We start from the raw sequence: 15,768 nt of genomic DNA on the forward strand, positions 1-15,768 counted from the left end.
AAGCAATGTATTTTCTAGAGTGACATTAGCGGCTTAAGAAACAAACCCAAAGATGTATAATGATTCAACCCTAATATAAATTAATTTTTTTCACACAAAGTTCTAAAAAAGTATTCTTTTTTTTCTCCTTTAGTTCTTTATTTTTTTTAACGTTTTTATTGGAGTATAATTGCTTTACAATGGTGTGTTAGTTTCTGCTTTATAACAAAGTGAATCAGTTATACATATACATATATCCCTATATCTCTTCACTCTTGCGTCTCCCTCCCTCCCACCCTCCCTATCCCACGCCTCTAGCTGGTCACAAAGCACTGAGTTGATCTCCCTGTGCTATGCGACTGCTTACCACTAGCAATCTATTTTACATTTGGTAGTGTATATATGTCCATATATGCACTACCACTCTCTCACTTTGTCCCAGCTTACCCTTCCCCCTCCCCATGTCCTCAAGTCCATTTTCTAGTAGGTCTGCATCTTTATTCCCATCTTGCCCCTAGGTTCTTCATGACCATTCTTTTTTTTTTTTTTTTTTTTTTTTTTAGATTCCATATATATGTGTTAGAATATGGTATTTGTTTTTCTCTTTCTGACTTACTTCACTCTATATGACAGACTCTAGGTCCATCCACCTCACTACAAATAACTCAATTTCATTTCTTTTTATGGCTGAGTAATATTCCATTGTATATATGTGCCACATCTTCTTTATCCATTCATCTGTCGATGGGCACTTAGGTTGCTTCCATGTCCTGGCTATTGTAAATAGAGCTGCAATGAACATCGTGGTACATGACTCTTTAAAAAAAAGTATATGTCACTTCCATTCACATTGTATTGGCTAGAACTCAGACTCATAGTCACACCTAACTGCAGTGGAGGCTGGCACATATAGTCTAGGTATCTGCTCAGAAAGAAAAGAAAACAGATTTTGCAGAACAGCTAGCAGTCTCTGTCACAGGAATGTTTGGGGATAGGGCTAGCTGCATGGGCAGGTAGCTACGCAGGACCTGTGTAGTCATACAGGGTCCCATGCTTAGAAGGGCCCCACACTTGGTTTAATGATCTAGTGTTACTGTCTTAAAATTCTTAACTTTTGCACTGGCCTCCACAAAATACTTAGCTTGTCCAATTTGGAGAAGAATGGCTCAGAGCATGAGACAGAGCCAGAGAAATGTGGCACAGTGGGGAACATTGGGCATGCAGCAGGCACTATACTTCAGAAGTGTTGATTAGTGAATCAATGTTGTTGACCACCAGAGAGCCCTCTCTCAGGGTGCTGTCCAGTTCTGCATTTTTTATCAGTGACTTAGATGACATATAAATTATACTTATCACATTTGCAGATGAGAGGAAGTTGGGAGGGACAGTTAATTCTTTGGAGAACATAATTCTTATTCAAAAAGATCTCAGTAGTTTGGAATGATGGGTTGAAACTAACCAGATGACATTTAATCAAAAAAATGTAAAGTTTTTCATTCAGGTCCAAAAATCCAACTGCAAAAGTACAGTCTCGGGTTTTTATTTGGCTAAGAACACAAGCAGTATGACTAGGTTGCCAAAAATGCTAATTTAGTCTTAGTCTGCATCGCAGGAAGCAGGGTCCAGAACAATAGAAGTATTGGTTCCACTGCACTTTAGATGACATCTGAAATCATGTGTTCAGTTTATTTTGCCTTATTTAAGAGACCTATTGACAGACTACATTTTGCCCAAAAAAGGATGTCTAGGATGGTAAAGGGTTTCGGAATACATGTCACCTAAAAGACAATGGACAATTGAAGGAACTGAGAGTGTTTAGCCTGGAAAGGGTAAGATTTTCAGAAAGGTAGGGGGGTGAAAGAAATCAAGAGATCTGTCTGCAAATAATTTAGGCATTGGTATATAAAAGGTGTGTTGGTTTATTCTGTGTTATTCCAAAGAGCAGAAATAGGACCAGCAGATAAAACATACAAAGAGACAAATTTTAGATGAATGTAAAGAATAAATTTTTAATAGTTATTTAAAATTGAAATGATCAACCTTGTGAGGTAGTGAGCCTATTGCAGAAAAGTTATCAAGCCAAGACTAAATGTTGGGGACTCTTTAGAAGGAATTTATGTGTTAGGAGGACTAGTATATTTCTAATTATGATTTTGTAGGACTAAATGCTTGTCGAAGTGACAAATTGATTGGGATTGTATTAAGCTTATACTTAGCAAGAACTCTGCAGCCAGACTGCCTAAATTCAAACCTCAGCTCTGTTTCTTACTAGATATGTTACCTCGGGCAGTTCACCTAATTTTTTGATGCCTCAGTATTTTATCTATAAAATAGAGATAATAACAGTATGTACCTCAATCATAGAGTTATTGTAAGCTTTAAATGAATTAATATCTAAGTCCTTAGAATAGTACCTGACTTATAGTAAGTGCCATATGAGTGTTATATATTATTTTCCAGAAATATAGTTGATGATTCTTCTCCCTTTTCTTTAGTAAATGTAGCCGTTCATTGCAGTTAGATAAATTTATACTAGACATAAAGTAGAATGGTATGGTGACAAAATCTTTTAAAACACTGAACAAGCAACCAAACTGGTCCTGTAGATTTCCTCCTTGGATACTTCTAGGAATGGCAGAAGACAGCTATATCTCTGGGATGCATTGTTGGAAGTTGTTACTTTAGGAGGACATTTCCCACTTTATAGCTTATATTTTTAGAGTTCTTTTTTAAAACTGCATAGGGCTTTTATATTTTTTATTTCATTTGGTCCTTATATTAACTGTACAAACTATACAGGGTGATTATCATCCCCATTTTGAAGATGGGGAAACTAAGCAACTGAAAAGTTTTCTGAATCGTCCAAGGTCACACAGTATATTATTAGCAGTCTGGATTAGAACTCAGGTCTCTGAAATTTCAGGCCAGGGCTTAAACAATATACCTCATGGAGAGTGAGCTGCTTTTAGTCTATCCATTCTGTGGAAGACATTTCATTAAGCTGATGAAGTGGCTTCTATTATTGTGCCAATAATTTGCCTACCTGTTTTGCAGCAAAATGGACATCAGCCTGAAACTCCAACTAACCAGCTCAATTTCCTTTCCATTTTGCAGCGGTAGGAGGAGTCAGTAAAATCACTGACTTAGGTTCAGTGTATTATCCACATAGATATTATTGAAACACACCTGCCAGCTCATCTATTTCCTACACAATATTATAGATATTTTTTAAGCTTGTAAAGAAAAATCCAATCCCCTTACCAAGGCAGAAGCTGGCCATGTGAGTTTTAGATCTGGATCTCTATACACAAGTACTGTGACTGCTCAAGGTACTGGAAAATGGGATTGTTAAAATGAGTGCAAATTGCTTTGGTGATCCGGTTGCTCTGTCTCTACCCTACTCCCACTTCTTCTCTTCAGTACCCTACCCTTGTCCTTTCAACCTTTCTCTCATTGCCATACCTATTCTCAGTCATACATTACATTGGGTTCTCTCCCTAGAAGTAGATACAGCTCAGTGTTTTCTTTAATTGGCAAATTAATAATAATTGCTACCATTGATTGAGAACTAACTATGAGCCAGTTCTCTACTTTGCACTTCAGAAGCATCATTTCATTTAATCCTCATGACAATCCTAAAGAGTGGGTACAATTACCATCCACAGTTATGCATTAAGGAAATGGAATCCTGGAGGAATTAAGAAACATGATCAAGGTCACACAGTAGGTGGCAGATCCAGATTCAAACTCAGGTATTCTTAACCCAGAGTCTGTGCTTTCAACAGCAATATTATAGGGTTTATGACCTAGATAGTGGGTGGCAGTTGTTTCTGAAAGTTGGAAGAGGCTTTCCTTTTAAAATCATAACATATAAGCAGCCATCTGCTCTGAATTAGAGTGAGATCAGCCCAGTGCTGATGAACATCACAGACATTTCCAAGGTCTGGATACACATAAGACAGGCAAGGATGAGGAGCTTTTGCTGTCCCAGGAACTAAAATTCTCTCTTCAAGAAATGGACAGTGCTTTTTTCTTCTTTAAGGATCTCTGAGACTAAATGGCTATATGCTAGTGAGCTCCAGCTGTCAGGCTCAGGCTGAAGCATTCAGACACAGATCCTGAAGACCTGGGTTTTGGTTAGACATGTCAGTAACTTAGCAGGCTAAAAGCAGAGCAGTAGACACTGAGTCACCTAGTACAGCAAGATCGATCTGCAGTGTTGTAACGGGTTGATAACCCCAGGTAAACACCCCTACAGAAGAAAGTTCCTTGAAAAGCCTTTTGTTCTCTCACAAATGACCTGACCACTTCTTGACTAAAGACACTATTAGAGAAAGTGTGTGTTTGCTGTAGAAATATCCAGTGACACCAGATCAATATGGCATAAGGCCAGAGCAGCCTTGAGCACCTGGGTTTCATTTGTACTGGAATGTTCCACAGCGAAGCATTAGTCCAGATCAGTGGATGATGGGGTGGTGAGGGGGTACATGCAGACCCTCAGGTGGATTAAACCACACTTGGAAGCTGCTTCATTTCAACCAGTATGAAGAAGACTGTAATGTGGAGTGCCAGGGAGTGACTATCCTGTCATAGCATTAGCCTGCCTTATGGTAATGAAAGGCTTCTTATTCAGAGATGCAGATTCTCCTTCTGAGCATTGAGTCCAATCTCTTGACAAAATTATATCAGGAGATGAATGATAATGACAGCTGAGGAAGTGCTTATTCTATCAGAAAATATGGGTCTATCGTTAAAGTTCTAGAGTTAGAGGGGAAGTTTATGAGGTTGATTAAAAATATCAAGGCATTCAGTTTTGGGAGACTTGGATCCTACTTTGAAAAATTTCTGAGATTTCATATCTCAGTTTCTGGAGACAGCAATCCTTGCCCTACTAGCCTCTCAGTTGGATTTAATGAGATAATAATTGAAAAGGGAAAGTGCTTTGTAAATTCGGTTTTTTCTTCTCTTGTCTTCAATTCTTCTGCATTCAATAATTGTGTCTTGAAATCACCCAGCTTATACTTTCTCCTTGGAACTGAGAACAATCATAATTGGCTTCATTTGAAAATCAATTTCAACATCATACGTCAACTTATATTTGATTAATTAAATTAGTGCTCATCAGTGTTTACGAAGACAGGCAACAAGCTTGGAAACCTCCCAGAGTGCTGCCATCATGTGGGAAATCAATCAAGATTTCGAAGGGCCAGGTTCTGACTTCAGTGATGAAAATGGAAAGCAAAATGATTTTATTTTCAGATATATTTGTAGTAGGATTGAGTTGATTTGAAATACTATGGCATATTCATCCTAGAGAGTTTTAGGGGGAAAGATCTCAGCTTTAATGTCAGATAGTTGTAGATTTGGGTAACATTTCTGCCACTTTTGCTAGCTGGTTATGTTACCCAACCTCTCTGAACCTTAATTTCCTCAACAATAAAACAGGAATTATAGTAGTACTCACCTCATAGGAATGTTGTGAGGATTAAATGAAACTAGGAGACTACAGAATAGGCGTCAGGGAATTGGATTTTAAATCCTGGTTCTGTCCCTTAGTAGCAGGGTATCCTTAGGTGAGTAAATTAAGTTTTCTGAACCTCAGTTTCCTCATCTGCAAAGTCAAAATAATACCCTGCAAGTTATAGTGTTTTTGATGACCATGCATTTGACTTGCTTTCATGCAAACAAATGGGTTAATCATGATCATGAAAAATTTTCTGGAAATGCAAAGCTAACATGAAGGGATAATGCCCTGTGATTGATACCAGCTGTTTTTTTCAACTTCAGACCCCAAAGTCAGTCTTTATGTTAGAAAAGTTCTCCCCTTAGGAGGACAATTTATTCCTGAGTTCTAAATATCACATCATGTTTAATGTCCACCAAAAGATTATTCTGTGAATTAGAAAATTATTCTTGGCATGAAATTTTGATTCTAAAGCAGTTCCTTATTTAATGTCTACAGTTGTAGTCTTCATTAGGGACTATAAGCACATCCAAATGGTTAAAATTGCTTAAGTGATATTCTGCTTTTTCTTATTCTTTTGCATTACAAAACATTATATTGATAGGCTATGGATGCCTAATCAGTTCAGTACTTGTAAATAAATAAATCATTAAGCTGAAAACAGAAGTATCAATACCAGCCCAATCTATTCAAATAATTAATTGTCTGGATGGACTTCTGTTTGAAAACAAAGACTGTGTCCCTGTTCACAAACTGATTTGGCTGAAATGAGACCACTAAATAAAAGTTTATTTCATTAAAATACGGTGCATGCAATAATGTATGTTGTTGTTCCATATGACAGCCAAGACGTCATATCCTTCTATAAATTCCATTTGTATTTTATTTGATTACCTGTTGTGGCATTTTAGTAGGCAGAATAATGGCCCCCCAAAGATGTCCACATCTTAATCTCTTAGGAATCTGTTAGGTTATATAGCAAGGGCAAATTAACGTTGCAAATGGATTTACGATTGCTAATCATGTGACTATAAAATGGGGAAATTAATCTTAATTATCAAAATGAGCCCAATATAATCACAAGCGTTGTTAAAAGTAGAAGAGGGAGGCAGAAGAGAAGGTTGGTATGATGTAATGTGGGAAGGACTCAACCTATTGATACAATTGCTGGCTTTGTAGATGGAAGAAGACCAAGCACCAAGGAATGTGGGCAGCCTCTATAAGCTGGAAAAGGAAAGGAAATAAATTGTCCCCTAAGGCCTCAGAAAAGGACACAGCTTTGCCAGCACCTTGATTTTAGTCCAGTAAGATCCACGTCAGAATTCTGACGTCTTAAACTATAAGATAATAATAAATGTGTTGTTTTAAACCACTAAGTTTGTGGTAACTTGTTATAATAGCAAGAAAAACTAAAATAGACAATTTCCTCTTTTTGTCAGCCATTTGTACATGCCTATCTCTCATACTAGATTAACCCTTTTTACATGACTCCACATATTGTTCAAATTTGTGCTTTACATCCCAAACTCCAGCACAGACACATACACTATTTAGTACAGTAACTTTCTATAATAGAACTATAAACATTTGTTAACTGATTGAAAGAATGAATGACACCAAATAATCCAAATTGAATTTTCATCCCACTCTTTGACTTGTAGAATTGTATAGATACAGTAAAAGGTATTCAGTCAATTCATCCCCAAATTCCACTAATTATATAAGTATTTTCTGAGATGCTTATATGGAAACAAGATATGCTTTGAATAAAAGAAACAGAGTCTTAAATCAAAAAACAAGGAAAAGGGGTAACAGTATAGAGTAGTGTCTACGAGTTCAAACTCAAGAGCCAAATAGACTTAGGTTGATTCCTGGACCCATAATGTATTTATCAGCAATGTGACTTTAGGCAAGTCACTTAATCTCACTGAGCCTCAATTGTCTCATCTGTCAAATGTTGATAATGTTAGGACCTACCTCATGTATTGTCGTGAGGATTTAATGATGGAATGAATGTAAAAGAGCTTGGCATGGAATGCATGCTTAGTCAATGTTAGCCATGGTGCAGCGGCAAGGATATTGATCTTTAATTCAGGAAACATGGGTTTTAGTCTTCTGTTTTATCACTAATTTGCGATATGATGTTCAGAAAATCCTTTCATTTTCTAGCTTTCAGTTTCTTCATCTTTCAAAATAGCCAGATGAATTAGACAAATATGAGCCTGTCTAGCTCTAAAATTATCCATCCCAGAGTATCTTATTATATTCTTAAGCATAAGTATTGGGGCCAAATTTCTAGAATCTGACAGATCAGTAACAACAGAAGCCAATGAGGATCTTGATGCAAGTTGAAAATTGATCTATCTTATAAAGATACACAATGGAATACTATTTAGCTGTGAGAAAGAAGGAAATCTTGCCATTTGTGCCACCATAGATGGACCTGGAGGGCACTGTGATAAGTGAAATAATTCAGACAAGAAAAATACTGCATGACATCACTTATACATGGAATCTAAAAAAGCTGAGCTCATAGAAACAGAGACTGGTATGGTGGTTACCAGGGGCTGGAAGGTGGGAAAAATAAGGCAATGTTGGTCAAAGAGTACAAACTTCTTGTTAGAAGATGAATAAGTTCTAGGGATCTAATACACAGCATAGTGATTATAATGAACATTACTGTTGTGTATACTTGAAAGCTGCTAAGAGAGTAGACCTTAAATGTTCTCACCACAAAAAAGAAATTATAATTATGTGACCTGATGGAGGTATTAGTTAGCTATATGGTGGTAATTGTATTGCAATATATGTGTGTCAAATCAGCAGATTGTATACCATAAACTTACACAATGTTATATGTCAATTATATTTCAATAAAGCTGAAAAAAATTAAAACTGATCTATCTTCTATGTGTAACCTCTCATTGTTTTAGTGTTAACTGTATCCCAAGTTCTGTGTGGAACTCAGAAGTACACTATCTCAGGTAACTTATTTGATAGTAACCACATTTGGAATGTGTTAGACATCAACATTTAAGTGCCCAGAGAGTACTATTTTATAGAGAGAAGGCAAAAATCTTTCTTGAGGGGGAAAAGGCAAAAGTGAAGAAAAAGCATGTTCTGTGAAGAGAGAAAAAAAAAAAAAAAAACTACCATCACAACCTCTGTTTAAGTTTCCATTTCCCCCAAGGTTGTTTTCTTTTCAAGTTTGAAGAAGTTGTTTTATGTCTGGGCGGATTTGTGCTGAATAAACATTCTCTCCAGAGAACGGCCCTGTGTCAAATGGCATCAAGAAGAAATTGCCCTGCCTTTATGCTCAAGCTTTCCCAAAGCTCATGCATTGCTCAAAACTCAAATATTAGTGGAAATAAATATGGAATCTAGAGGAAAGGGCACCTCAGGGCAACTTCACAGCACCCCTGACCATTCAGGACCCTCAAGGCACATCCATTGAATTGCAAGGCAGCACAGAGTCTTTGAGCCAGATGCCCAGAGCAGTTGCTAGCAAGATCCTGAGCTGTGCAGGGGCAATGGCCTGGTAGGTTGCCCAGCACTTCCCTGGCAGCTTAGCATCTGCCTGTTAAAGGATCACCTATTGATTCAAAGAAAATACCTGACTTTATGTTTTAAATAAAGACAAATACTTGGAATGGCTTTAAATTATGGTAGGAGTATTTTAATTCAACTAGAATGTATTTGTATTAAAAAGCAATTTAATCCTATGAATGTTACCTCCTGTCTGTTTGACTCCATGTTTCTCAATAATTTTATCTTTCAAATACGCGCATGAGGAACATGAGCCACCACCATCAATAGTAGTGACTTACTAAAGGAAATTATTCTTAGTCAGTAGTAGGGAGGTGTGGGAGACACGTATCTAAATATCCAAAGGTTGAGCCACCAGTGGTTTAAAACAAATCTCCAAATGACTCTTGGAATCACTGGCTTGATTTTATTTTCCGACCCCATCTCAGCCTTTCTACTATAGTTGGAACACCTAGAGAATCCATATTCTTTTTGGATGGAATTAATAGACAAATAATATATGTCAGTCTGCCTCCTCCTGTTTTATTTATTTATTTATTTGAATTTTATTTTATTGTTTTTTTTTATACAGCAGGTTCTTATTAGTTGGGATTGGGATTGACATATACACAATAATATGTATAAAATGGATAACTAATAAGAACCCCTCCTGTTTTAAATGCGGTAGATATATTAGAGTTTTGGTGGAGAAAATATTTATAAAAAATTAATTGCTATAGTGCTTAGTCGATGGAGGTAGTAACAGGCTGAAGTGAAAACAAGACTTGACTTTTAATGAACATTGATGTATTTTTAAATTTAAACTATGCTGGGCTCTCTTTCCTAAGATATGTTAAGAAGTGGAGAAATCACTCATAATAATGCTGGTTGGAATCTTGAGGAAAATAACTGTATCTGTCTTCATTAACTTCTGCTGAAGCCCACCCTGTCTGTTGACCAACACCAATGTGAAGACAGGAGTAAAGAGAAGGGTCCTGGGGCCAATTATATGCCTGCTGTTTAACCCCCTACTAAGGAATAAAGCCTGCCCTTCCACATTTCCAGACAATCCTTCAAAAGCAACTAGCCTTAGGAGAGGAGATTCAGATACCTTAAGTTCATTCTAAGGTTTAAATTGCAGAGATTTCTTTGCAGTGAGTTTTGATTAGAGAGACACAACACTGGGTGTCTAAAAGCAGGCTGGAGAAGAAACTCCTCTGAAGTAAGGTACACAAAACGAGGAAGCTTAGGGCAAAGGAGACACATTATATCTAAGACTGATCCTGTTTGGGTTTATAAGTTTGGAGGATTAAAGATAATATTAAATAATCATATTTATTGTATATTTTTTCCTGAATGATCACCTAAATTAGGGGATTCTCAGCTTAGTAATCCTAGAAATGAAATATTCACAGTATATGGGACTTTATATTCACTAAGTAGCCAGTAAAATATGTGCCTCATAATTCAGAATTAGGAAGTCTCTAATGTTAATTCAGAAAGAGATATTCCTTTCCAAGAAATAATAATGCTTATGATGTTTCCAGAACTCAGCAATTTCTGGATTCATTCTGTGTTCAATTTATGAAATCTTGAAACTAGTCGACTACTTTGGCTAGACTTGGATAATCTCCCTTCATGATTACAGGAAACCTTTAAGGATATTAACAAGATCCCTGACTCTCCCTAGATCTAATTTGCTTAGTAAGGACCTCCATTTCCTTTTCCCATGTGAAGACTATTCCCAAGTCTTCCTTCTGAAGATCTTTGGTTCCCTCAGAACATCAGAGAACCTAAGTTTCCTGCAGGACAGTGGTTCTCAACCTGGGGTGATTTTGCTCCCCAGGGGCATTTGCCAATATCTGGAGATATTTTTGGGTTTTACAACTGGGGGAAGGTGCTACTAGCATTTAGTGGGTAGAGGCCAGGGATGCTGTTAAACATCCTACAATGCACAAGACAGCCACCTACAAGAGAGAATTATCTGGCACTGAAAATTAATATTGCTGAGGTTGTGAAATCCTGCTTTAGGGAGATTCTTGTTTTCCTCGGTGTGTGCATGCAGTCTTGGCTAGGGCTGGAGTTAAAAACTTATCCATTCAGCCTCTCTTTCCTGGAATTTTGAATCTTGATCAAAGTGACACAAGGACAGAAAACAAGATACAACACAATAAGACAAAACAAATTAAACACATACACACACACACACACACACACACACACACACACACACACACACAAACCAGTTGGAGTGAATTCAGTCCTATGATGGGATCAAGATGAAATTGTTGTGCAGTCCCTTTTGCCTGTACATCTAGACCTAGCCTGGTTCCTTTCCTGTATCTAAACTTAGTTCCCCAGACATCCTGTCCATCCTTGAGACATCCTTCTGATAAATTCCCTTTTTGCTTAAATTAGCAAGACTGTCTTTCTGTTCCTTGTAACCTAAGAACCCTATTGGAAGCACCCATTTTTAGAGAAACAATACAATGGGAAAATAATTTGAAAATTGTGTTTATTTGTTCCACAGTGTCAGACACTACCTTGATTGTTGGGTTATGTGAGACATGATTCTTGTCATCTAGGAACTTCAAAATCTAGTTAGGGAGACTAGATATACCCATATAAGGTGAAGTTTAATTTGTTTTCAAAGCAATGTATGCTGTGAACCAACTGAGTGGTTCAAAGAAATAGTAAATGCTTTAGGATTTCAGAGAGAGGAAAGGTTTGTTTGGGCTTTTATTAGGGAAGGTTTTCTGGAGGACGTTGGACTTACTTAAACTGACTTTTGGAAGATAGATAGGACTTGGGATAGCAAAAAGGAAGGGGAAGGTCTTAGACACTGTGGGCATGGTGAGATCAGACATTACTCATTTCAGATTCCTCTTTTACAAGCTCCTTGACTTTGGGAAAGTTATTTGTAAAATGTAATATAAAATGCCTTAGAACAGGGCCTAGCACACAGCAGATACTAAATAAATGATAACTAAGGCAACTATTATTATTTGTCTCTAAGCTTAGGGAAAGTGTTTAAGCCAAGATGCAGAGTTGGAAATTAATGCAATGTCTAAATAAGGAAAGTAACTTGGCCAAACAAAGCACAGATAAAGTAGAAGAGTGGGTAAGAAGACAGGAAGGCTTTTTTTAAGGCTATATCATGACTGCCTTTATGTTTACACCTGACAGGTTCAGATTTTATCCTCTTGTAAATGTAGGGGACATTGGGAGATTTTGTATGGTTAAATGTTGTGGTGAAAATAATGATTTTGGAATGTGATTTCAGTGCTGATACGTTGAATGGATTTGGAGAGATCCATTTCATTGACCTTAACATACACATTTCATAATGTCTTCATTCCTAGAAATTAAATAGCTACTTTGTGATTCTACTGGGTTCATACACTTAGTGTCCTTTGCATCAAGCTGTCCTTCTATTCCCTTCCACTTGGCTTGCTAGCAAGTCTAATTAAAGAGACAAATCAACAAAAGAGGACAATGACACTTGTAATAACTGTATGTAACACTTAGGCAATATAGTCACATAAATTGATTTATTCAAACAGTTAATTCTACTGATTTCTTATACTAACTTCATAGAAATTTACCAATCATTTCAGTCAAATCAATTGATCTGGTTGTATAGGTAGACACACCTTTGCCTGCAATAGGAAAGAAAGAGCTAATTTGGACATTCTTCTCAGGAAAGTTAGTGTTGAACATATAAAACCTAGTTTTAGGAAGAAGCAGGCAGTAACAGTCATAGCTTCACTAGCACATTAAGACTAATACCATGGTATACTCAGTAGAGCAATTATAGTTAAGGATAATTAAACATAAGCAGCTACAGAGGGAAATGCAGGGAGGAATTGTGGACTGAAATGTCAGTACCAAACTGCATCCTTTGCTCTCATTCTTTCAATCAAAGCATGAAGCTTGAGCAGAAAATTGAAAGACTAGCTCAGACCCCAGTTAATCCCTCTAGGGGTCCAGGATAAGTTTTCTAATAAAATTGTAAATCTCCACTGTGTTGTTCATGGGGTCTAGTATTGACAGTTCTCCCCTTCATTTCCCAAACAGTAACTGTGATTTTCAGATGAGATTTTTTTAAAAAGAAGAAAAGTGAAATGAGCTTGCCTACTCATGGCAGCATGTGCTCTAGCTAATCTGCAAATGCTATAATTATGCTGGGCGCTGATAGATTTGTCTCTGGGCTGGTGGTCAGGATCCAGATGAACTGCTGCAGCTCCTGCTTTATCATCACAAATGTTTTGCACTTCTTGGCAATTCCCAGGCCTAGACATGATATTGGAATTTAATGAGGTTCCACGCCCATACATCCCACTGGGATGCATTAGGATAAGTGTAAGTTCATCTCCTTTCATTCATGAGTTTAGGGAAAAAAATGTATGTGCATGGAATGTTCTACAGAAACCGTGTTTCAGCTGGCTGTTTGCCACAAAGCCGCTCCCACTGGCCTGGGAACCTAAGCTTAATTAGTTTGTAGTCAAAGAGGCTAAAACCATTGATTCAGTACTGAGCATTTTTACCTCTTTCCTGCCTACAACTTATATCTATCTTCCTATCCATTCTGCATATAGGGGCTTTTGGTCGCAAGGGGGCACCAAATGAGACAATGCAAGCTTCATTTAGCTTCATCTCTAAGGTGGCCATAATTGTAACTATCTTCCTTACCTTCCAAGGTCATTGTGTAGATCACATGAACTAATGTATCTGAAAGCACCTTAAAAATTATGAACCACCTGTAAACATAAGGCACTTAAAATTATCATTAATATTAATAAGTTTTAGTAATTGACATTTAACAATAATAAAATCAGAGTAAATATATCCATAGTCCATGGCAGGAGGTAAGGATGGGGGGCAACAATGACTCCAAATTCATATCCTGATGAAAGTAAGACAAGATATTCATCTTTGAGCATTAAATACATTACCTACAGTTACTTCCCACCTACCAATTAATACATTTACAGGCAAGACATATTTGAAAATAATACTAAGAACAGTTTCCAGCAATCTAAGTGTCTATAATCTGGATGTGTAAGGCAAATTGACAATAATTATGCCAAGTAACCAAAATGATTCTTTTATAAATAAAATGTAGGTGGCTGGACTTTTAAAATTTTTATTCATGTTTTGAATACACAGTATATGCATGTTGTTCAAAATGTACAACAGGTATACAGTGAAAATTAAATCTTCCTCTGCTGGCCAGTACCGCCCTAACCCAACCTCACCCACCACTATTCCCCAGTCACCTAGTTCCTCTCCTCAAAGGAAATCACTGTTATGAGTTTCACATGTATCCATTCAGAAATATTCCACACTTGTACAAATATATATATATATGCACAGCACATGTGCATGCACACACACACACATATATATTTTTTACACAAAGGATAGTATACTGTGCACACTGTTTGGAACCTTGCTTTTTCATTGAATAGTATATCTTGGAGATATTTCATAATAGATGTACAGATTTACCTAATTCTTTTAAGTAGATGTATCATAATCTATCATTATATGGAAGTAACATAATATTATTTAACCAGCCTCCTACTGATGGATATTTTGGTAGTTCTCAATATTTTGCTATTACAGACGATAGCAAACAACAAAACTGAACATCTGTTGTGACTGGATTTTGAATACAAATATTTAAATTTTGTTTAAAAGCATATCCTTTATATTTCAAATAATATTTAAATATTGATATAAGGTTATTAAGAGTAACTGAAATATTGAAGAAATGAAGACTATAGATATTGTATTTGTGTGTTTGCCTGTATTATGCCAAAATTAGCTTAGTTAGAAAAATATATCATTCAATTACATAAGGACAAGATGCGTTACAGGCCATCAATAAAGATTTGTTGGAAAAATGAGAACAAGTCACTAAAATTTTTCCTTAACAGTTTGGATATCAGGAAGATAAAGCTAATGTTATGTAAAGCTCTGTCCTGTTGCATTTGTTTGTTATCAACAATTATTTTGGGAATATCACCAAATTTGTATATTTCCCTAACCTTCCCTATCATGTGATCAACTTTTGTTTCTCTCTCTTCTAAATATCTTTGCAAATATGAGATGAACTTCTCTCAGATCGGCACAGAATTCCTAAACCAGTCAATTAACAATGGGTTAATGATTATCTCTTTCGTGCCCAGCTCTATTCTATGTCTCTTGTGAATTACAAAGACTTATAAAACATTTCCCCTTGATAGGTAAGAGTCTAGTTGGATAGTTGAAGTAGGGCATAAATACGGGAACAAGTAAAAGGAACTCAAGGTATAAATAATAGCTTCATATAAGGTTTGTCATAAAGCATTTTATATCTGTGTGCCAAGTCCTGACACTTCTTTCTTCTAGGTGCCTCTCTAAGTTCTACCTCTATTCCTCGATTTGTGTTATTAATTTTTCTTGCATTTCTTATTCCTTACTCTGCCTTTCCAAATCTTCTCCATTCCTTAAGGTCTGTGTGGAGACTCATTTCCTTCATAAAACTTTGCCCGACCCTGACAACAAACATTGACCTCTCCTTTCTCCATTCCTTTACCACATATAGCCTTATAGCTGAAATGCTACGATTTTATTTTTACTAAATTGTATTCTTTGTTCATCTATTTTCATGTGCTAATTCTGTGTTCGTAGTCCTAGATTATATATTGAAGGCAAAGATAAATATTTTACTTCTTTTCCCTTAGCACTTAGCATAGGACTTAGTGGACAAAAGATGCTCAATCAGTATTTTTGATCATTTATCCTAATGAAGG

General features: G+C 36.6%; 1 protein-coding gene across 2 annotated transcripts in view; it reads left to right on the forward strand.

Annotated features, from left to right (window-relative positions):
- IL1RAPL2 (interleukin 1 receptor accessory protein like 2) overlaps positions 1 to 15,768 on the forward strand; it is a 1,091,263-nt gene that overhangs the window by 785,170 nt on the left and 290,325 nt on the right. The window lies entirely within an intron of this gene.

This window comes from Balaenoptera ricei, chromosome X (genome assembly GCF_028023285.1).
Source record: "Balaenoptera ricei isolate mBalRic1 chromosome X, mBalRic1.hap2, whole genome shotgun sequence".
Classification (NCBI taxonomy): Eukaryota; Metazoa; Chordata; class Mammalia; order Artiodactyla; family Balaenopteridae; genus Balaenoptera; species Balaenoptera ricei.